The sequence below is a fragment of the Thalassophryne amazonica genome, chromosome 17, assembly GCF_902500255.1.
Source record: "Thalassophryne amazonica chromosome 17, fThaAma1.1, whole genome shotgun sequence".
In the NCBI taxonomy this organism is placed as follows: Eukaryota; Metazoa; Chordata; class Actinopteri; order Batrachoidiformes; family Batrachoididae; genus Thalassophryne; species Thalassophryne amazonica.
The window spans coordinates 33,308,550-33,333,170 of NC_047119.1; the positions used below are offsets into that span (position 1 = coordinate 33,308,550).

A 24,621-nucleotide genomic window follows, 5' to 3' on the forward strand; every position below is an offset into this window, starting at 1 on the left:
GTATCAACGTGCTTACGGCGATATTTGAGTGTATATGGGGTTGTACGCCAAAATGGCTGCGCTACTTGGCATTTATCAATGTGGTCGTTGGCGTATGCTGCGCTGAAAATCATACACCAGGTCGAGAGGTGGCGTAAATTATTACACCAAAATGAACCAGCACTGGAATCCACATAAAAATGAAAATGATCAACATAATAAACAGTGCCATCATACAAATCAATGCATATGTTAGATAAATAACACTTTCTTGATTATACTACATAATAATTAATACAAATCCCGCTTTTGCGGGATTGTTGGTCTCGAGCACGATCCGTGGTCACAGCGCTGACTGCAACGAAAGCGCTGCTCGCCTTTTTCTCCAGACTTCGAGCCTGGAGCCAGAGCAGCGCTGAGCTTAACTTTATGTGGTGTGATCGTTTTAGACAATGAAATTGATAATTACAACTGTAGTGTTGTCATTCCCTTCGCCCGTGCTGCAATCAGGTTTTGTCTTCTCCATTCGTTTGTTACAATAAAATAAAGAAATACATTTTTAAAAATAAAGAAATCTGAAAAATTAGGCGTGTCTTATTAATTGAACGAGCAATATCCACGTCAAGAATATTGGACATGTGAAAAGAGAACACAGTGGTCCCTCGCTATAACGCGGTTCACCTTTCGCGGCCTCGCCGTTTCACGGATTTCTTTAGTCCAATTTTGCATGCTTTTTTTTTTTACAGTGCATTGTGGTCTGCGTGTCTGTTTATAAGAATCTTCTCGCCAGAAGAAAAAAAGAGCACCAACAACTACTCTTAACTGTGTTTTGTCACTCGGAAAAGACACCTGCAGCGACGGTGTGAGTGGAAAAAGGCGCGACAGTGGCGCGGCGTCAGGACGAAGAGGCGCGGTCAGAGGAACTGTGAAATACTGGTCAGTCACTATTAATAGTTTCTTATGTGTCCAACCTTGTAGGTTGATCATTAAAATTAAATTCGTTAGTTCTAAAAGCCATCATAATTATTTATAGGAAAACATTCTATTTTTATTTCTCAAACAAATGTTTGGGCCTGAAAACAGTTTGGTCTTATTTTTCTACAAAGGTTTGAACTTTGAGAGTGTTTACACACGAGAGAAAAGTGAGGAAAATGTTAATGCCTGATTGAGAAAAGTGTATAAAGTGGTTTTACAGGGTTTTTTACAGCTTTTAAAACGTCTATAATAATTGTAAAAAATAACGCTGACTATGTCGCGGACTTCGCTTTTTGCGGACTATTTTTAGAACGTAACTCCCGCGATAAACGAGCGACCACTGTAACACTTTTTGATTATACTACAAAACAATTAATACGACTTCCGCTTTTGACGCTCTATTGGCACGCGTCGTGATTGGTGGAGTTCTTTTTCTTTGCCGTCTTCCTAGCTTCCATGTCATAAAATGAGGGTGTGTCTGAAGCGGAGTCTGAATATTTATGGGCGTGTTTATTATAATTACGATTGTTTTCACCCGCCGCATTTATCAAGGTCACGTCAGACGTACGCCGGAAATGGGCAGGTGCACACTCCTTGATACATGTCACGGCAACTTTGGTGTACTTCAAATTTACACCGTAAATTTACGCCACAAGTGCACAATTTTGATACATGAGGCCCAGTGAGAGCAAGGCGTCGGGGAAGAACGTCGCCCGCTGTCGACTTCGCCGCTGATCTGAACATGCAGAGCTGTATCTTGCATTCATTGCAGCTTACTTTTGGATGTTAAAACCAGGATGTGTATAACAGTAACATTAGTAACAGATAAAAACAGTTTCAATGCAGGGTCAGACTGAAGGCGCGAGCGCTCTGTCTTGTGCCGCACGTCACGGCAATGTCCCAGATGTACAAACGCTTTTCGCAGAGGGCCAAATTTTAGCTGCAAATTTGTTATTTTTAAACGAAGATTTCTCCGCTGAATTACAAATTTGGGCTTGCAGATTTACTTTACTGCATTCATAAGGGTCTTATAAATACATATCAGCTATTTCTTTCTGAGAGCTGACCACATTTATTTCAATGCAGGTCTTCTTTAACAGGCCCCCTGTGTTCAGTATTTGTCATTAAACGTGTGTGTAAAGTTGTGAATGTCACACATTTTTGGCTGTGGTGCCCCTCACATTTTTTTACTTCAGTGTGTGTGCGCTGCACTGAGCCCACAGGGTTGTGGCCTTACACACACAAGCTCCCATTAACTTTTTTTTTTTTACCATTTTATGTTTATTCTGTGTGACAGGGTCCCAAATAAACTATCCCTGCATGTCTCCAAGTCATCTGTAGCTCACAAATAATTTATTTTTCTGTGTTCATGTGACTGATCTGATGGAGGGGGAATCCCAGCTCCCAGGGTCTGTTTACATGGATTTGCATATTTAATAGGGACATGGAGAGAGGGGAGGAGCATAGTGTGTGTGCATGTGCGCTCAATTTCACGTTCAGTGGGATGTGGATCCATGCCTATGCTCACATTGATACATCTGAATATTTTTGTGCGTACGACAGTTTCTGGGTTTTGGCATACGCCATGTTTCAGTAGGAAATCCACGCAAGTCTTTGTACATGAGGCACCTGATCCTCTCTGGTTCTGGTTAACACAGATCAATTTTTTTCCACATTTTATGGGCCTAACAGCTAATTGAGAAAATAACCGATCGATTAGTTATGAAAATAGTTGCGTTCCTCCTAAACTTTCCATCTCTCTTGGAAATGTGCTGTAGTTGTTGCCTCTTACAGCTGTATAATGGCCTGCTTGTGTTTCATACAGCAGACTTTATGAATGCAGAGGAGAGAAGCAGAAATAGATTTATTGCATTCTTTGTGTGTGTGTGTGAGAGAGATATTTCTGCACTCTTTACTTTTTGCTCCCGTTTCAAAGAACAGAGCCGAGAAGGAACTTTGCCAGAATGAAGATACATGTGTGAAAGTCAAAATGCTGTTCCCTGCAGCACTGCAGTTTGTCTGAATCGGGCTGCTTGATGGCCCAAACATCCTGTAGCATCATGACAAGGATGCTGGGACAGATTGTAAAGCAAGATTATACCTGGGCTTGTAGTCAAGATTGTCTCTGCTGCTGCTCCACAGGACCACTTTTGTCTCCTCCTCATCAGTGAGCTCTGTCAGTATTGATGCAATAAGATGCTGAGAATGAGGCGCAGAGGAATTTGGCATTGCATAATTATGAACCACAATCTGTTTTCAGCATTTATTTATTTGTTTTTGTGCTGATGTCTATCTCATTTCCCCCTACTTTGACATGTATTTGTCTTAACACTTAAAATAAGATGTGTACATTTTGAGTCGATTGTTATTTACTTCTCTGGTTAAATCACACCTTCTTTGAGCACTTGATCTGTAGGGTTTTTTTTTTTCAGCTTTTTTTTTACTTTGTGGTAGCTCGCAGGTTATTTAAGTAATCCAACTGGTGGATTTAATTTCCACAAATGGAATTTAATGAGTCCAGCTGCTCCAATTAAGGATGCATACAGCTGGTGACGTGTACGTTGAGCACATACAATCACATTTGTTTTCCCTTTGCCACTGTTGTTGGTGTGATTGTGCAAGAGGTGGGTAAGGTTTGAATCTGACTTGCGTGTGTGAATTGTGTTGTGATTTGGTGACGTATAAATAAATTGAATTGGTTATCACTGGCAGAGAATTGAATTTCAACAACTTCATTCCTAATGTGAAAAAGGAGTGGATATAAAACACCCCATACCTGTCTGTTGGCAATGGTCAACACTATGGTTATAGGCAATTTGAGCTGTGTGGTGATGCAGCTTAGGAGGTAGATTGCCAACATATAGGCAGGGGTTCAATTCAAGATACCTGTCTGGGTTCTAGGACAAGACTCAGCCAGCTGTAAATGGGTACTGGCCATGGTTTAGGAAGTTACCTGCAATGGGCTGGCATCTCTTCCAGGGTGAGTTGTAGACACTCATCTGCTTCATGCTCCAGTATCTGGGGATAAGCCCCAGCCTGATTGGCCTCAGGGCTGATATGTGATAAGGGGAAGTGACCTGCAGTGGACTAGTGTGCAGTCAAGGTAGAGTCATAGATTCTCATCTGCTTCATGCTATCTGGTGATGTGGGATAAAACATACTGGGCTGGGGAAGTGACCTGCAGTGGACTACTCAAGGGGAAGCCGTAGACTGTCATGCACTTCATGCTACAGTTTCCTGGGATACTGTGCCTAGAAAAAGTATTCAGCACCTTGGGATTTTACACAGTTTAATTATACTCTTAGCTTCATAGTGGAGTGGAGCACAGAATGATTTCCTTTCCACAAAACAGTTCAAATCTAGGCTTACATCTCAGATGTACCTTCTGGCAAGTTGTAGCTGATCTTTCACATCTTCTTTTTAAGAAAATTCTCCTCTGTACCACTTCATCATGAAGCTGTATAACTGATGATACAAAATGCAAAACATGCAATATACACAATTTCTCGAATCACAGCCACAGAAGCCTATAACTTCATCTGGGTTGTCTTGGTTGCTCTCATCACTTGTCTCCTTGCACAGTCACTTATTTTTTGAGAACTGCCTCCTCTTGACAGATTTGCCATAGAGTACCATACAATTCATATTTCTCCATAGTTGAAGTAAATAAAGTTCAAGACAGATTCAGTGACTTGGAAATGTTCATGTATCCATCCCCTGAGTTGTCTGAAGAAAACTGGCAATAAAACTGATTATTTATGTGTGTTATACCAAAGGGGCCCATTACTTATGCAACCCATCATCTTGACTTTGATATTTTTATTTAATTGATATCAATTTGTAGAGATTTGTTTGAATTTCAGTGAATGAGGATTATTTTTAAAATTTTAATATTGAGAAGCGGTATTACTTTTTCTATTTGAAATGGCATAAACAAATGAATGTTTCCCAATCCCAAGAGATTGAATACTTTCTCAAGGCACTGTAAGCACCATCCATAATGAGCCTGTGTCCTGTAAGGGACGTACCTCCCCCCGCTTCTTCTTCTAGAAAAGCAGGTAGGACTGGAAGTGTGGTGGCATAGCCTTTACTTATGAGTGTGTGACTTGTGTTGTAAAAGCAGAACTAGTCATCTCTCTCATTGCATTTAATGATCCAACAGAACAAGCCTGCAGTTCCAGTAACTCCTTATTTAACCTGTCTGCCAAGTTCCCTCACCCTCCTTCTCACCTTCTTATCACATCTGTACTGACAGAGTTCACTGACACGATGGGAGCAGAGGCAGTCTTGACTATAGGTTTAATTTTAATCCAAATTATTGGCCCATCTTCTCACAGCAGGTCGTGCCAAGGTCAAAGGTTGTGGTCAAATCATTGGTGATCTACTGTCCACGGCAGTGTCTCAAAATGCATACAGAGGAGGGATTTCAGCCATTGCAGATAAACATCAGTGGACCATTCTCTTACAAGTCATGCCACCGTCAAAGGTCAAAGGCCAAGGTCACATCTGAGTTTATCATCTACTGTTTGTGGCAATATCTTCAAAAACCCAGAGAGCTATTTCCAACTAACTTTGTGGATAAATTCAGTGGACTGGCCTCTTGCAACAAAGGTCATGTCAAGGTCAAATCAGGGGCCATCATCTAAAATACATTAATGACCTTATCTCAGGAACTAGATGAAATATTGAAATATGATTTCCTGTATAAACATCTTCTCTCCTGGGGCTAACAAATGTATCAGATCTCTGATTTCAAGTGAAGTCTAAAAAAAAAATCACCTAGTGGCAACAAGCCACAGCAATTGTGTAAATGCCTTGGGAAGAAAAAGTGGAATTTTTGTTTACATACAGTTCAGAAATATGCCTGTATGGAATCCTGCACCTTTGCACCCCGGGGAGCTTCAGGTCAAAGCTGTGTAAACCCATGTATCAGATATTATCCAATTACAGAAACAGATGTGAATATGCTGTCCCAAAAACAATCCGATACAGGCAGAAAAGCAGATCTGGTCATCAAGACCTGCAGTGTCAATGCTGCTTTCACTAATATGATAGGTGGTTCCATTTTAGACTCGGGTTGACCCCATTGCTGTAAAGGTCAGCGGTATCAGGATAGGTTGCAGTAAAGAAGGAAGAATTGAAATTTACTTGGATAATTTGCTACCACATAGCACGTAGCCCGTACCTTTACGTGTCTCGTCTTTACCTATGGGTCGTTTATTGCCTCTTCCTCTCTGTCTTCCCCTGTTGTTATTATTTTTTCAGTCTTGAATTCATCTTTGACACAGAGCCTGGTGCAAAAAGTTATTTTCCGAAACTCATCTGTGTGTGTGTGTGTGTGTGTGTGTGTGTAAGCATGGCAGCACGTGAGGTTCTGGTTTCCGTTAAGCTGCCGTCTTGGTTTAAACAGTTTAGAGTGTCTTTCTGCTGGCCCCGCTGTGTGTGTGTGCATTTTGATGCTCAGTGGTTATCAGCGAAACAGGACTCTGCCTACTACCACTCCTCAGATTCTACCATACAGCAGCACATTTGGGGAGGAAATGTAGCACTAATCCAATTGGCTGGAGCCTTAGTAAAAGCTTTCCTAATTGGTCAATAGAGCAACAGCCTTCAAATCTTGCAGTAAGCACAACAGGGAGTTGGAGAGTCCCAGTGGCGCTGTGGTGCAGGAGACACTGAATGAAGAGGAGATGGTCACCTGATTATTCCTCCATGTGCCAATTAAAAACCAGACCCAAGTGCACCCTTCTGACTCGCATCCATCCACCTTATTTTTAATTGTTCACCACATGCATCCAAATAGCCGCCCTCCCTATAGAGACATTCCACATGCGAGAACAAGAATCACGTTGTTTGTTTGGAGAACTGTCTTCCTAATCAGCTGTGGAACAAAGCCATCCAAACAGGAATACAGACTGAGTGCGTGCCACAAGAGGAAGAACGGTTAAAATATCTGTCTGCTGCTGCAGCCTGTGCAGCCGCCGTTCCTGTTTCCTTTCACCTCAGTGTGGAATCCAGGAATAGATCAGAGTGAGGAAGACGAGCGAGAGGAGAGGAGAGGGAAAGGAAGAGACAAGGGGAGTGAAAGAGACAATGAGAGATGGCCATGTAAGGTTTCATATGTTCAGACAATACAGCATGCGCGGTCAGGTTAATGTGAACTAATGACGCTTTGGTTTATCGAGTCACCAGATGATTTAGGGAGCGTCAATAATGTTTTCTGAAAGAATGCTTGTTTGGTTTATGTAGCTTCTCAGATTACTTTAAGCTTTAAATGAGGAATGCACAATATGAGTAAAATCTGCGATATGTGATGTGACTTGAATGAATGAATGAATGAATGAATGAAAACTGTTTATTTCGAACATTTGATACAACAACAATTACAAGATAGATCAGTAAAGACAACAACAAAAAAGTTCCTACTGTGTACCCAACATGTCCGAAAAGGGGTAGGGTGAAGCATCAGCTTATTTATCCCTACCCCTTCTTCCCCACAACCAGTAATACCCTTTGCCACATATACACATAGATTCCTACACACCTAAACCGACTTGATGATAAATGAACAATATTTACACAAAAGATCACTTAAGAGTTTCTGCCCAGAGGACATTCAGTATAACATTTGGGGCCTAATTTATCAGTAGAAGATGTGCCTTACAGGGTTTATTTTTTTAGGTCTAAACCTGGCCATAGCATGAGGGTACGATTTTGTGGTTCTATCCAAAACAAAAATAGTCTTTTGTGTGATTGTGGAATTGAATAATTTCCAGTATTATTTGCATTTCATATATTTACTGTTATTCTTAAAACATGGTGAACGTAGGTTTGTCTCCCACTGCCAATTTTTTTTTTTTTTTTTGCCCCAAATTTCATCCCGATTTCAAAATAGGTGGAAAAATTAGTAATACCTGCTATTTAATACTTTCATTCTAATATTTAACTGAACATTGTGTAATATACTGAAGTATGTACAATTTCAAGTACACACTTCTTAAAACAGGTTTAAATTTTCCTGATTGCTCACAGTGTTCGGCAGTGCTACTTTACTACCGATTGCATCCATTTTCAGGCCCCCATTGGATATTCATTTTGGTTGTCCGTTTTTTTTTTTTTTTTTTGTTTTTGCACCAAAAATGTACACAATTAAATGTCAAAAATTGTTATATGTGTGTGTGTGTGTGTGCATATATATAAATATATTAAAACCACAAACAGTTTTAATTGGTGAACATTATCAGCTACATTGTAATATTGTAATATTCTGTTATTGTGTTATCAGATTACAAAAACAGCGTTTTCAGTTTTAGGAGTGTTTATTTCTTACTAGCTTTAACATAATATACCTGTTAGCAAGTAGCTACACCAGGAAGTGACGTCACCATGCTAACCTCGGCGAAATGTCTTATAAATACGTTCAGAGGTGTTATTAGGTTCCAAAAACAGTGTTTTGGGAGTGTTTATTTCTTGCTAGCTTTTACATAATATATAAGAAACATGTATATCTACACACAAAAGAAGTGGTTTTGAAGAGACCAGCCACTGACGTTTCAGTGCAGCTCCTCTCTGATTGGCTGTCACCCACGTCACTCAAAAAAAAAAAAAAAAAAGATCAGATTGAAACAAAATGTAACTTTTTAACCTCTTAAAATACATCAAGGTTAGCCATCTTTGAACTTGTCCAAGGTCTGTGTCCCAAGAATGTTCCCTGTGAATTTCAAGAGTCTGACAGTAATAGGACTGGACTTATGCTGAGCACGGACAGATGGGTGAAAAGCTTTCGCAATACCCCATGGCCATATTTGATGGCCTCAACAATAATGAATTAAATCCTGTAATTTACCAAAATATGGTGTATCAGATCAATATTAGTTAAAAGCAAGCTTGTTTTGATTATTTAATATCAAAGGATTAAATTCAAAATATCTATTTATTTTTTTGTATGTTTGTACAATGACGGTAAAGGATGTTCCAAAAGGATTGCGACCTTGTCAAAATGTACACAATCAGAGGTAATTCATAAACCACAATTTTAATGGCACACTACCCTTGCAGTTTGGCCCAAATCCTGGTTTTGAGGTCACAGTACATTTCACATCGCGATACATTCCTATCAGGTTTCCTCACAGCTGTAGCGCAAAAGACTTTCACTAAACTGGAAAAATGGAATAACATCAATGGATTTGGTGAACAGTTGGACCCCAAGTTAACAAATTCTGCCTGGATTTAGCGCAGTCACATTCAAAACAAACATTTGAACGTGACTGTATGTTTAATAATCAATAGGGCTGCAGCTATCAATTATTTTAGTAATAGAGTATTCTATCGATTATTCTGGCGATTAATCGAGTAATCGGATAAAAAGTACTTTTGCGTTTTTAAACAACATCAATAGTCCAGGGTTCTTCCTAAGCAGTGGCACAATGTCGCTGTGCCAAAGTCTGACATTTTGCTGAAATGGCGATGGGATGTGGCTTTCTGTTCTGGTCTGTTTTTTTCCCCCAACTTGTAAAAATTTAACCATTTTGAGTTTTTATTATTATTATTTTTAAAGGCTGGTGGACTGGGTCCCCACGTGATTTTTTTTTTTTTTTTGTAATCCCTCTTTCTCTGTGATTCAACAGATGCATTTCAGCTGTAGGTTGAACATGCAAGCCTCACAGTCACTGTTTTGTTTTGTTTTGTTTTAAGTTACTGTGTTTCTGAAGCACTGTGTTTTGCTCAAAAAATTGAAAATTAAAAAGCAAAACACTCAGTGCGAGTCTGGACAAAACAGACAGCAACCAGCTTCGACTGTGGGTACCCAGCCGTCGGGTCAATAGTCACTCACCACGTCGAGCAGACCATGTGTTTTTTAACAATAGACAAACACACTGCTTCACTTTAAATGTGCAGTAAGTCTATTTCAGATGATCAGTGTGGACCCTCTTTCTCTTAAAAGGCTTTATTTTACTCTGTTTTGCATTGGAAAGCAGTAGCTTTAAGAGCTAAATTATTAGCTGTTACACAGCCTCAGCGCATGCGCTAGTCTTCTTCTGTTGTTTTTCTGGGGATGTTACAGTGCCACACACAGGCCTGGCATATGTACTACAATGTTACACGAAGCTTAGAGGCACAGAATTTGCCTCGATCATTTTTTGTAATCGTATTATTTGAGTAATCGTTTCAGCCCTAATAATCAGTATTGGACATTTTATGCTACACAGCCCACAGTTCGGTACCTGTAAAGTATTTAATAATCTAGCCTACATGAAGTAAATATCCAGGAAAATGAATGGTAAGTTTTAAGTTTCTTATCTTTATGCCTTACTACTGGACAGTGGTGGGAACAGCTAACCAAAAAGTTAGCTTCGATAACCGCAAATTCGCTAACTGAAAAGTTAACTTTTATAACGCTAAAATGATAAACCACTAAAAAAAATTAGTGGAAGCTACAGCTAACCGCTAACTTTTAGTATTGACTCTGGTACACTGTCAGCTACTGACAAGCCAGTTTGAGTTTAAGCACCACAAACGCTTCTGAGAAGAGCCAAAGGCGATCACAATCCCAACACAAACAACAAGTTAGAGCTTCTATCTTTGTGCACCCTACCCATTGCTGTAAGGAAGTGTTATTTACAGCCAACATACAGTGCCCCAGATGTGTGGCAATAGACATGAAAAGCAAAGTAGGTTTGACTTATGGTTTGATTTATAAACCAAATTAATCCGGATAGTTGGTTTGATTTATAAACCAAATTAATCCGGATAGTTTATCGACAATGTCAACTCTGTCATTTTTACAAAGTGGAGATATAACACATGTCTTTTAGGTTTAAAGTAATGCACAAATTCTGAAGGTTTGGGCATTAACACACGCAGATGCCTAAAGGCATTATGGGAAAATGAGTCTCCGCTCATCACTGGTTGGTTGCTTTATTTATTTGTAAAAACCAACACACGTTTTTTTTCTTCAAATGTATATTTGTAAATATATCATTTTCTATTTGTAAAAAAAAAAAAGGCATTTGCAAAACTGAAAATTCTGTTTAAGTGTGATTCAGCGCAACAAATAGTGACCGTGTGATATTTGGGTGCTATTCACACTAGGGATATCCCGATCAGGTTTTTTTTGGCCCCGATCCAATTCCGAGTCATCTGATTTTGAGTATCTGCCGATACCGAGTCCCGACCGATACTTTAAAAAACTGAATGAACAATGAACAAATGCTAAATATATATATTTTCATTTTAATCACCTTATTTTATTATTTATCACTTAAACAGTGCACTTCTCCTTGAGGTAGCTTGAACAATCAAGTAATAATCTACCAGACTTAAAAAATGTACAAATTTCCATGTTATTTTATTTGTCTAAAAATAAATGTCCAAGGTTCCTTATGTTAAACAAGAAATGATCTAATCTGAAATAACAGGTGGTTTAATTTATAGATTAAAGGTTTCTAAAGAACCATTTATTGATTTAGCTATTTTAAATACAAGTGTTCTAAACTTTTTTTAAACAGTAATCAGAAATTTTGAGGTAACAAACAACAAAAAACATTTCCAAGGATTTTTCTTCAGAAAACTGCTCTATATATGAGCAGTACTGTGACACATTTCTGTTTTGTAGAGATCAGTGGTTTCTACCTCTAGTCTTCCATGTTTTGGCCCGACGCGTCGTTCCTGTTGGACAGCGTGAAGCTACATCACAGCTCAGAGCGTCAAAAGTTCAAAAGTCAACTTGAAAAGTAAAAGGGAAAAAAAACAACTTACATTTGCATCCTGACAGTACTCAGTGTAGCCTCTGATGCTTTATCTGTGTTCAACAAGTTCAGAGCAGCGCAGTTAACGTGAATGAAGACGGAAGCTCTTTAAGACGCTCTCCTAATTGTGATGAGTGCACACGTCGCTCATGCACACCATCTCTCGCTCCGTTTTGCAGACAAACAATCACAGGACAATTTGTTTTTTCTTTTTGTTAATCAGATGACAGATCGTCATCCTGAGGACTTGGTCAGCACCGGGTCCTGCTGCGCACGGAAGGATGACTGAGCAAGAGTTTCGGTGGGAAAGTGTCCATCATCCTCTTGTCATTCCGTCGAGGCATCAGGCTGAGCGCGTAAACACACAAACAGCAGTTCTGCGAAAGAAACTTTGCGCGCGTAACTCCCCCCACCTCTGTCCAGGTTACAATTCCACCTGTTCTTCCCAAATTTACTGAGTAACTCTTGTTCCCTTTTCTCCTCTGGAATCGGTTTCAGCCGCACGCGTGTGCGAGAATGTCCGGTTGAACTTGTGTTTTTTCTTTTGTTCAATTAAAAAAAAAAGATTGGGTTGAACTTTGACGGCGTCAGCCTGCCGACAAGCGGCAATGCACGCTCCCGTCAAAAGCCGAGCTAAAGCAACGCTTCTGACACCCCTAAAAAGCGACGTGTCTCACGCCTCTGACACTTCCGACGCGTGAAAGGCCCATTAATCTGCAATAATGAGCTTGAAATAGCGCTGATCAAAATAATGAAGATAAAATCTATATCGGATTCCTGATCGGGATGCAATGTCCGATTTCGATCAAGTCTGAAACCACGTGATCAGGCCCGATTTCCGATCACGTGATCGGATCAGGACATCCCTAATTCACACTGCCATCCAGTAGATGGGTGAAACTAAAAGATATGTGTTATATTTTCACTTTGTAAAAATGGCAGTTGACATTGTCGATAAACTATTCTGATTAATTTGGTTTATAATTCAAACTGTAAGTCACAATTGCTTTGCTTTTGATGTCTTCTGCCACAGGACGGGGCACTGTATGTTGCATTTAAATGACTCTTTTTCTTTTCTTTTTTTTTTTTGTAGCAGGCTGGCAGCCAGGCCCCTTCTGCTGGGGTGAGTTGAGCTCAGCTCATCACAGCTGTTTGACTGCTGCAAAACGCATAGCAGACAGGAGCCAACATGTATGATTTTAGGGTTTACAAACATTTTTTACTGTTTGGCTTTACTAACTATGCCAGCAAAAAACGTTAGCAGAAATAAATTTAGCAGAAGCTAATTGGTCCGCTGATGGTTTTCGAAGTTATCGGAAAAGCTAATCCGCTAACAAAAAAGTTAACTTTGCTAATTAGCGGTTAGAGGATTAGCGGAACTGTGCCCAGCACTGCTACTGGAGCTGCACTTGGCATGCAAACATCTACTGTAAGCCATATAGACACAGCACTGTGTGCCTGAAAATTGAGCAACACAGTTAGTGGTGTTGGAATTTTTATTCATTTATTTAGGAAAATGTGTATATATATGTCTATTTAAACCTGCAGTTATTTCATACCGGCTTTAAGTATTTGCACAATCACACTACAGTTAAGTGTTGCGTTACTGCAGCTTTACCTTAAACTGTGCATGTAAATGCTTAGATTGAGTGACTGCAGAGTAGGGTTAACAGTATCTTCACTTTGACAGTGAGACATTGGTTAACCATCTGCTCTCTCACGTCACTCATGTGACTCTCCGAGTGTCACTTGTCTGCCTGTGCAGTCACACAACCCTCCTCTCTCCACGCACGTCCTGGCTCCGCTTACTGCATCCAAAAGAGCTTAGAGCAGGGAAACTATAGCTTGCCCTCAGTCAGCCTTCCTAGAAGGTGGGGCTATTTATTCAAACTGACAAGACCAAGTAAGGTTGACATCTCGTCATATCTGTCTTAATGGGGCAGTGGAGGGCCCTGTTAAAACAGAGCATGTTCATACTGGAGGTTTGCCAGTTTCAGTTGTGTAATGGATCAAATCTGAGGATGGTGCAGGAGAAATCCTTTTGCATTCTTCAGCGTCCACTGTCCATTTGTCCAGCTAGAAGTAAAACATTGGATTGTGACAGTGGGAATGTTTTACATATGACAGATCCAACTTTAAACTCACTGGGGCCTGGGGGTTTATACTCCTAACACAATGTGACATATTTCCCATTTAAAAGGGATTTTTGAGTAGTTATATAAAGTCTGTTGTGATTTGTTTGAAAGTGGGGAAAAAGATCTGAGAGAAACTTAATAACACTTTGTCAAATAACAGACTAGTGTTGGCGCGTGCTACACCACTGTTATTTGTCTAGTCTTATCCATGTGAATAAATTCAGACTGCAACAATGGTGCCGTAACGTCTATTAGTTACGGTATAGGGACAAGTTGTTTACCGAAAATGTATTGAAACCAATGGTTATGTCAGTTCTTACATTACTGATTTTTGAGACACAATTGTATACATTTTTGGCTGAAAAGAACAATCTGATCTCTAATTGGCGCATGAAGACATGTAATGCGTGGTAATAGTCATGTCATGGAATGTAGTGACCAAGCCAGAAAGTTTTGAACATGTTCAAAAAAAATTTGTGACTTTGGGACACATGATGATGATCCACAAAAGTGAATATATCCAGATAGAATTTGTGCAGATGAGGGGGGAGGGCGAAATATGCATCTTTCATTTAAATTTTATAGGCTGCTTTGGTTATTTCATTTGTGCATCTTGGAATATATAATTTCTGCTTGGATCTGGATTCGACTACTCAGTTATATTAATGCCACGCTACAGGTTTGTTTTTAATCATATCATCCAAGCCTACCTGGAAATAATTTTTTTCCAGCTGATGTAATCAACTTTCACAGCTGGCAGCTGACCCATGACTGAATTATTTGTGTATAAACAATTGCACAGAATGTGTCATCAGAAATATTTCTCTCATCTTTGCGATTTTAAAATAGCTGCCTTCCTCTTTGAATTCTCCTTTTATTTTATTTTTTCCTTATTGCAGGACAACATTTTTGTAGTTATTTTTTTCCACATTCACGTTATTTGTCCACAAAAGTACAACAGTAATGAGTAATGACAGATCAACAGCTATTTTAAAAAGTTACCACTGAGCATAGATGTGAGCGTCACAAACAAACAGCAACGCGGTTTATCACTGAGCCCACATTTCTTCAAGTAAAAATGAGTAACTATGAATATTTTAGGGTAAACCTGCACAAGATTTCTTCATCCTGTTGGCAGCTATAAAAAAAACTAAGCATTTGCACTTATTTGAGGAGACCTCAGAAAAACTTAAATTGTGCCTCTGAAGACAGTCGGAATCAATGCATAAATAGAGTTAGTGTGTGTGTGTGTGTGTGTGTGTGTGTGTTCCAGCGAGTACTCATTTTTCCGCTCAGCTGACCCATTGACCTTGTGTTTGCTGAATAATTGCTGTTTTCATGTGAGGATGTCACCCTGTAATTGTTGGTAATGGAGATTATCTGGAGATGTGATGTGGGTCTGTGAGTATTTGTGTGTAGAAGCAGAGATTTCAGCATCTGATTAGGACCATTATGTAATAAAGCAGGATTTATCCACCCACTGTCTGGTACACACACACACACACACACACACACACACACACACACACACACACACACACACACACACACACACACACACACACACACACACACACACACACACACACACACAGGCACCAGCTGACAAAGAGCCGCATTAAAATATCATCCATCTCACTAAAGCTGCATCAAATTGACAGAAGTTGTACTGTCTTTACTGTATGAAGAATCACTTTAGAATGCATTGATTTGAGAATGATTTATCACTTATTGTTTTGGGTGGTTTGGCATAAATCCAAACTGCTGATGTTGTGTGTTCTAGACCAAAGACTAAATAGACCATTGAGATTGTTATCAGCAACAAGTCTAGAAGCCAGCGTCTATATGTTCGTGTCAGTGCCCTTGTCAACAGTAATTTCCACTTCTGTGATGGCAGCATTAATTTAGAAAAGTACATTGAGATTTTAGAGCAACATATGCTGCTTTCAAGATGGCATGTTATTCTGCGACATCTATGCATTTTTTCAACAAGATGATGCAAAACCACATTCTGCACATATTCTAAAAGCATGGCTGCAGAAGAAGAGCATATGAATACTGTACTGGCCTTCCTAGTGCCTACAATCCTGACCTACCTGTCCCCTATTGAGAATGTGTGGAGAAATTTGAAATGAAAAATGTTACTATGGCGATCTCATACTGTTGCACACCTTATGTTTTTGTAAGAAGAATGAAACAAACACTTGAAACTTATCGTCAGTTGGTTTCCTCAATCCCAAAATGTCTTAAATGTTGTGAGAATGTCAATATTACAAAGTGATAAATGCTTTACTTTCCAGCATTTTGCAGAATGTGTTGCAGTCCTTTACTGCAGGAATGGCTATACATTAACAAATGAACTGAAGATGATGGCTAAGTAAATTACTGTTTGTTGCTTTTTGTGTTTTCCCATAGCGCGAGACTGAAAGTCAACTTGTTTCATCTTCTAAAGCTGAGAAAGGTATTGACAAAAAAGATACCTAACCCAGAATTGGTGTGTTTTTGATTTATAAAGGCTCAGGATATGGCTCACTTATATTTGAGGTGGATCTGGTTCTCTTTAAATAACGTATTATTTTGTGTTTAACAAATTATTTTTGACATCAGTGGTAGAATTCTTAAAAATGGATCACCATTTTTGTGCTTGTTGCTGGTTAAAATGTGTATTTTTGAAATTACATGTACCCCCTCTTTTCTAACACCACAGATTGGCTATACTGTACTTAGGGCTGGGCGATATGACCTAAACTTTACGTAACCTGTATATATCACACTATAAACTTAATTGTAAAAATTATAATGGAAGGGTTTCTGAATGGGTTATATAGTCCCTTAGCAAAACTAAATTGATAAGCTAAACCAATAAAAAACAATATAATTAGGGTTGCACAATATGACCTAAAATTCATATCGCGGTATAAATTGAATCCCTTCATGGTAATGGTATATATCGCGATATAAACCTAAGTGTAAAAATTATAATGTGTTTCTGAATGGGTCCCTTAGCAAAGGTAAATTTATCAAAATAAATTAAAATAACAAAAAAATAAAAACAGATATAATGTAATTTTGAAAACATTTATTATGCAAATTTCAGTACTACTAGTACATTTTGCTGGAAGGTACATCTAAGAGGCAAGCCTAGATTTGATGTTTTGGTGAAAGAATTAAATAAATTTATGGTCAGCGGCTGAAGTTTCATCTCTTGTACACTAGATGGCACACCCGCTCTGAATACATGAGCACTTTCAGGACAGTCACTTCCTCATTTACAAAACTCAACATGAACACCAAAACATTTTATAAAAAATACTTAATTTACTCATATTTGAAGTCAGTCTGGGTAAATTTACATTACCTGACTGATTTTGTCTTTCTGCTCCGGTTAAAAAAAATCATTGTGTTATTAAATGTGGCGCTTTCTCAAATGTTTGATTCAGGTCACGACAGAGCCTCCGCCTTCCCCCAGTGCATCGGCTGAAATAAATAAACAATGGCTTTGCAAATATCAGTGACAGAACAGGCATCTCACAAACTTACATGAACAACAGTGAGAGTCACCTCAGTTCACAACACCCCTCTCCGCCACAGCAAACTGGTTCACACACACACAGCTGCTTCACAGAGGAGTTTTCCTGGATTGAAAAACTCCGCGGCCGTTATCACGATTTGTTGGCGGAGTCCAAATCTCTACTGTCAGCCAACATTATACCGTGTACCGGATAAACCGCCAAACCGTGCAGGCCTAGATATAATGTAATTTTGAGATCTCCAAACTCAAAAATTAAAACTCAGCAATCTATGGTGTAAAATAGTGCAAATGAAAAAAAACACCATTTGTATAACTTAGAATTCAAATCTAAATTGTAAATTTCAAAACAGGAACAAATGTAGCAACTCCCCCCCCCCCCCCCCAAAAAAAAAAAACAAACAAACAAAAAACTGTTATATACAACTGTTTACATTAAAATGCAGGAAATGCTTCAGGTGTTTTTGGTAAAACTATGTACATACAATAAGATGCCACACAAATTATATTTGTGCCACACAGAAATACAAAACTGACTTGTGTTAAAAATGTAATGTTGGACATTGGAATGACCTCACACTTTGTCATTCCTGCTTCTGTCCAGCTGGAGGCATTGTTACTACTTTTGTCTGCCTTTGGTGGTGTTTTGTCCAGAAAGTCCTCAGAGACCACCCCACGTGGGTTGGTGATCCTGATTGGCTTAGGTCATGCGTTTTCACCAGTGATAAGGGGGAAGGCATGGAGTTTTTTTTTTTTTTCTCTGCTTCTCCTGCCCCATGAGACTTTTTGTTGCGGCTTTCTGCTAATACGCACATCAAATATGACCATAAAATTCACGAAAAAACATTGAAGAAATTATTAATCATAATTCACATTATAGTAAGCCTATTAACAAAATTTAAAAACTGGTATAGAGCTTGAAGTGCGCACGATATTTTTAACCAGCTCCTCCTGCTCTGTGGTCTCTGTGCTTGCATCAACAAGTGTTATCGTGATTGGTCAGTGGAGTCCAAATCTCTACCATAGGCCAAATTTGTTTCATTTATACCATCTAGCACATATACCGCACACCCCTACTGCGCCTGGTGTGTGTAGTCTAACATACACACACATGCTTTTGTCATATCCTTCATAGCTAATGAGCTGCAGCCCCTACTGTGCTTGCTGGGAGGAATGGGGATGAGAATCATTGGATGTATCAAGTTGTGCGCTCTCTCTCGCTCGCTCTCTCTCTCTCTCTTACACACACGCAATACATGTATGTACAATTCTGATGATACTTGGCCTTACAGAATTTCTCTTGAGATCTTCCAGAGTCACATCGTCATCTCACTTTGGTGCACACATCAGTGTCAGCCCGGCTTGTGTTCTCACAATCACAAGCCAGCCAGCTGCTTATGCGATTTATATGAAGGGAAGCAGCACGAGAGGTCCACGGTATGTGTTCATCACGCTACCTGTTTCTACCAAGTATGCTGTCAAGAAAAGCTTGCAGAAAAGTCATGTTTTCTCATTAAAATGTCAAGTTTTAAATATCCACTCCACCTTTTGCAGCTTATTTTTCATTTCATTTGTTCATTAGTCCATTTAATGGTGCGCATCCTTCAAGGATGTCAGGGCAGTTGGCATATTACAAGTGGCAGTGTGATGGACGGTACCATCCCAGCACCAATTGTAAAAAATTTGTACTCATAAAGTGCTTTAAGGTGTTGCGTTTTTGGTAGTTGGATTATCAGGAGGACTACTTAAAATCTAATTAACATCTTGTTAGAGGTGAAAATGTTAGGCCTGGTCTGAACTAGACATCATAAAAGTTTGAAGAGTCATGGGAGGAGAAAAAAAATGGCCACATGCAGGAAATTATGCATTTAATTTTGAGATAGAGACATATTTCAGTATCTTGCTTCTTTTGTCAGTTTAACATTAAAAAAATATACACCTTTAGGTAGTTTTGCATTACTGCGATAAATATATTCTGCAACTTATTTTACAATGACACATTATTATCTTTATTTTTGGATAGGCTTATTTTACTGAAAGATTATTGGTTCCTCACATTTCCCAGAACAACTTTCAACAGCTGCCAGAGGACGTGTGTTTGTGTGTGAACTCAGCTGTGGGTTTTTTGTGTAGGTGGCTCGAGCAAAAAAAAAAAAAAAAAAAAAAAAAAAAAAAAATACTGAAGTGGTGTATTAAACAATATGGAACATATTTAAGCCTGTACAAAATAATAACACAAAATAACAGTTTTGTAAGTGAGCAAACAGGCGATATGGACTGCGGGTGCTCCAAGACTGTCATCACTGTACAGTATAGCTTCCATCAGGATAAGAAATGCATGTCAAACTTGCTCATTAGTGTTGTAGTCTGAGAGCTGCTGCACAGCTCCTGCTCTTTCAATGGTCTCTCTTTTTCCAACTGGAAGCCGAGAAAAACACAGATCTACAGACGCTACCATGTATCATATGGGATTGAACTGAAGTGACTGACTGACTTGAACCTGTTTAGAACTATGAAGTACTTCAAAAAGTTATCGGCCTCAACTGGAAACAAAAGTATCTGGAGGCAAAAGATGTGACCTCCTTCTGCAAAGGGGTAATGATGCTTGAACATCCATGCACAAAATGCATCGAATTTAAGGGAGCCCATGTTGAAAAATAATGCAAGAATAAGATCTTTTCTGGGAGAGGCTGAGAATATTTTTTGAAGTCCCCTCGTACTTTGTGTACCTAAGTACATTAAATCTTTAAGGAAAGTGCTTAATGGGCTTTGCAGGCTGTGAGATTTCAGCATCTTTTAAGGCACCTGCACACATAGTGTGAAGTTGGGTCGAATACGGCGAAACAGCGTGAAACAGTTTGAATTAATGCACCGCAAAACATCGCACCGACGGGCAGGCGTGCATGTCTCGGTGCGAGGGTTCATGCACGCGATGTGTCTTTTGAGCAGGAACAGAGTGCAAGGTGCATGGCGCACTTTCAGCCGCTGGTGTGTGCAAATACTTGTAGCAACAGGTGTATGAGGCGTTCGAGGCAGGGACGATTTTACATGTTTTACACACGATTCCTGCTTCATGCGCACTTCGACCAAACTTCATACTATGTGTGAAGGGGCCCTTAAGTTCACTGCAAACCACACTGTGTTATTTAAATTGGGTAAGACTCCAAATTTGAGGTGTGCAGACTGTTCGATATAACATAGAAAAAAAAGAGTGAAACTTTATCACATCACCCTGACAACTAGTGAGGGTGATTGTTTTTTATCAGCCGTTTGTTGCCAAAGAATCCTCTCTCTCTCTCTCTCTCTCTCTCTCTCTCTCTCTCTCTCTCTCTATATATATATATATATATATATATATATATATATATATATATATATATATATATATATATATATATACACACACACAGACAGTGTGACCCCCAAAAAACCGAACCCATAAAAATTGTAATAAATCATACAAAGGTCCACTGAATTGAAATGAAATTTGCTGGACTAAAACTTCAGTCTGTGGAGGATCATTCCCCAAAGGGTCAGTTATCTTTGTCGCATTGCATAAAAGTCAAGTTCTTTCAAAATTATGCTCCAGATTGTATGATTTGTTGGCGAAATATGCCTCCAGGCAAAATGTCAAGACAATTGGAACAAACACCTTCCCCAACATGTCTTGGTCAACCAAGGAAAGATATCTTGCCTGAAGGACTATTTCACCAATAAATCATGCCATTTGGAGCATAATTTTAAAATAACTTTATTTTTAAGCGAAGCGACAGAGATAACTGAAACTTTGGGGAATGATTGTACACAGACTGAAATTTAAGTCAAGCAAATATCAAGAAATTTGCTGGACCTTTTGTAGAATGTGTGTGTGTGTGTGTATATATATATATATACACACAGTGACCCAAAAACAACAGAACCCATAAAAATTGTAATAAATTCTACAAAAGGTCCAGCAAATTTCTTGATATTTGCTTGACTTAAATTTCAGTCTGTGTACAATCATTCCCCAAAGTTTCAGTTATCTCTGTCGCTTCGCTTAAATATATATATATATGTGTGTGTATATGTGTGTATATATATGTATATGTGTGTATATATATGTGTATATACATATATATATATATATATACACATATGTATATATATATATAAGGTCTGTTAGGAAAAGTATCCGACCTTATTATTTTTTTTCAAAAACCATATGGATTTGAATCACGTGTGATTGCGTCAGCCAAGCTTGAACCTTCGTGCGCATGCGTGAGTTTTTGCTTCATTCGCCTGTGAGCAGGCTTTGTGTGAGCACTGGTCCACCCCTCTCGAATAAATGTCTGAACGATTTGGATCTTTGCTGCATCAATTTTTTTCCAGAAACTGTAAGAGACCTCCAGGTGGACACCGTTCGAAAAATTAATATGGCTTTCAGGGACGATTTTATGGGGATTAAACAGATTAAGGAGTGTTACTGCCCCTTTAAGGACAGCCCACAACTGCTGAGAGCGCAGCGCGCTCCCAGCGCCGATGGACAGGCTGACACCCAGCACAAACAACCAGATCATTTCCAACATGAAAGCTTTGTTGATCCGGGACCTCGTCTGACTTTCACAAAAAGGCAGAAGATGTGGACATCAGCACTTTTTCCGGCACATTCCACCGTTACAGGAGTTTTTTTTTTCATGGAAAAGAAGCCGAGGGACGCGCCACGGAGCCGTTCATTACGCGGAACAAAACCACCTCGGTGTTGGTCTCACAGGACGGCTTAAAGGTGGATTTCAGATGGATTCCGGTTGCTTTCCAGTTGTGTGAATATCCGATTATGATTGTGCATGAGCTGGACATGCCAGAACATGTCCCGTGAGGCTTCATCACAGCGTTTCTTTTCGCCATGCAGCTCCGCCGCGACTCGCGGAATTCCTCCGCCTTTGTTCCTCTTTCCATGACAAAAACTCCTGTAACAGTGAAATGTGCCGTTCATTTCTAAACTGGACGCTGTCTTCATCCGGTATGTCCTCTGACTAGCACAGGAATTGTGAAAAGACATGGACATCAGCACTTTTTCCGGCACATTCCACCGTTACAGGAGTTTTTTTTTTTTTCATGGAAAAAGAAGCCGAGAGACGCGCCACCGTGCCGCTCTTGACGCGGCACAAAACCACCTCGGTGTTGGTCTCTCAGGACGGCTTTCAGGTGGCTTTCAGACGGATTACGGTTGCTTTTGTCGTGTGAATATCCGAGAAATTGAGCTTGAGCTGGACAAGCCCCAACATGTCCTGTGAGGCTTTATCACGGCGTTTCTTTGCGCCGAGCGGCTGCACCACGACGCGCCGAACTCCTCCGCACATCTGTCTTAATGTGTAATGTGTTGTGTGTATGTGAGCACGTGCAAATAACACAGACTATCTTGTGTCATTTCATGCTGCTTTTCTATACTTAGGTTGTAGAATTTCGAGCGTATGATAATTTTCCGCAGGCTGCTTTTAGTCGCAAGAGGTTGACAACGGTGCTCCGTGAACCTGTTACACAGTGCGACATGAGACCACTTGTTTCAGAACAAATAAAGATGCCACCAAGTTTCTTTTGTCAATGCTAATCTTCCATCTGGCACACTTGAAAATCACACAGTGTATACCAGCCTTAAAAAGAATGTTTATTCAGTAGATATGAGCGATATATAACGTGAAAATTAGTATTTTAGGTATTTTTCACATTTATAGACTGTGATTGTATTATATCGCCTATTGCTGGTTTTGTACTACAGGACCCCATTAATAATTGTTTTATTTGAGCAAGACTTAAACCTGGATTATTTAATTTTGAAACCACCTCCTTCGAAGTTAAGATCTGGATGACAAACTTTGTTAATCAAATATGTTGATTTAAGTTTGCACTTTTAACAAAGTGCTAACATCCACCACTTCACACAATACAATCACAGTTTAACAATATTTCCCTGACTGTTAACTCATGTATTCAAGTGAAAATGGATTTATAGCAGTTACATCTATATAAAGTATTTAACAGGTGTTCTGGCTCAGACACTGAACTCTGCAGAACCGGAAATAAACCATGCTTTGATCATCACAGCCTCAGAAATGGACTGCATTTATATAGCGCTTTTCCATCTGCATCAGACGCTCAAAGCACTTTACAATTATGCCTCACATTCACCCCGATGTCAGGGTGCTGCCATACAAGGCGCTCACTACACACCGGGAGCAATAGGGGATTAAAGGCCTTGCCCAAGGGCCCTGAGTGATTTTCCAGTCAGGCCGGGATTTGAACCCATGATCTTCTGGACTCAAGCCCATCACCTTAACCACTAGACCAGGGGTAGGCAACCTGTTCCAGAAAGAGCCATGAGGGTGCAAGTTTTCTTTGCAGCCACTGACTCCACCAGGTGATTTTACTGATTAATATCACTTTGAGCAGATGGAATCAGTTAATCAGTGAAATCACCTGGTGGAGTCAGTGGCTGCAAAGAAAACCTGCACCCTCATGGCTCTTTCTGGAACAGGTTGCCTACCCCTGCACTAGACCATCACCTCCCCTCAGCACTGCGGTGTTGATTTGAGCTGTGCTGAAATGATTATTATTTTGAAAATAATAAATATTTGGTATTATTTTTCATTGCCACAATTTAAAAAAATATTTCTGCCTTGCTACTGTGAGTATTACGCAATACATAATCTGGCGCACTAGCACACCGGAGATGACCATGCCGCTGGTGTACCATCCACTCCTGGTCTTCAGAGTTAATTTGAATTATAATATGGAGATGAATATTTAATAAAATAAACAAACAGTAGGATTCATGGCACCTTATTACAGGCAATTAGATTAATTTGGCCACTTGCAGTGCTTTATACTGTCCTTCTGTTATCAGGCCCACAGATGCATATGACTAATCATTGGTATCTACAGCTGCTTTTACTTCAGTATGCTGTGCTCAGCTTACAGTAGCACTGACAGACACTTTTGGCATCCTTTACTTTTAAAGTACTAGAAACACTAACAAAAATGGGAACGATTTGTTCAACAGTGCTTTTAAGAGGATCACGACCAGCACTAAAACAGTACGAGTTGCTATTGAGTCTATATATAAGTGAGCTGTGTTGTGTTTCCATGTTATTTGCTCTTTTGAAATACCTTGGATCTCTTTAACTCAGCAGACCATTTTTTTTCTGTAATATATTTTATTGCTGTTCTTTTGCTCTCCACGGTGCTGAATTTTGGCATTTCATTAAGAAGTTTGTTA

At 39.5% G+C, this 24,621-nt stretch overlaps 1 protein-coding gene and 1 long non-coding RNA gene across 4 annotated transcripts in view; both read left to right on the forward strand.

Moving 5' to 3' along the window:
* The window catches only part of LOC117529379, an 883,736-nt gene that overhangs the window by 82,380 nt on the left and 776,735 nt on the right, over positions 1-24,621 (forward strand). The window lies entirely within an intron of this gene.
* The window catches only part of strbp (spermatid perinuclear RNA binding protein), a 259,677-nt gene that overhangs the window by 6,729 nt on the left and 228,327 nt on the right, over positions 1-24,621 (forward strand). The gene's annotated exons all lie outside the window — the stretch shown is intronic.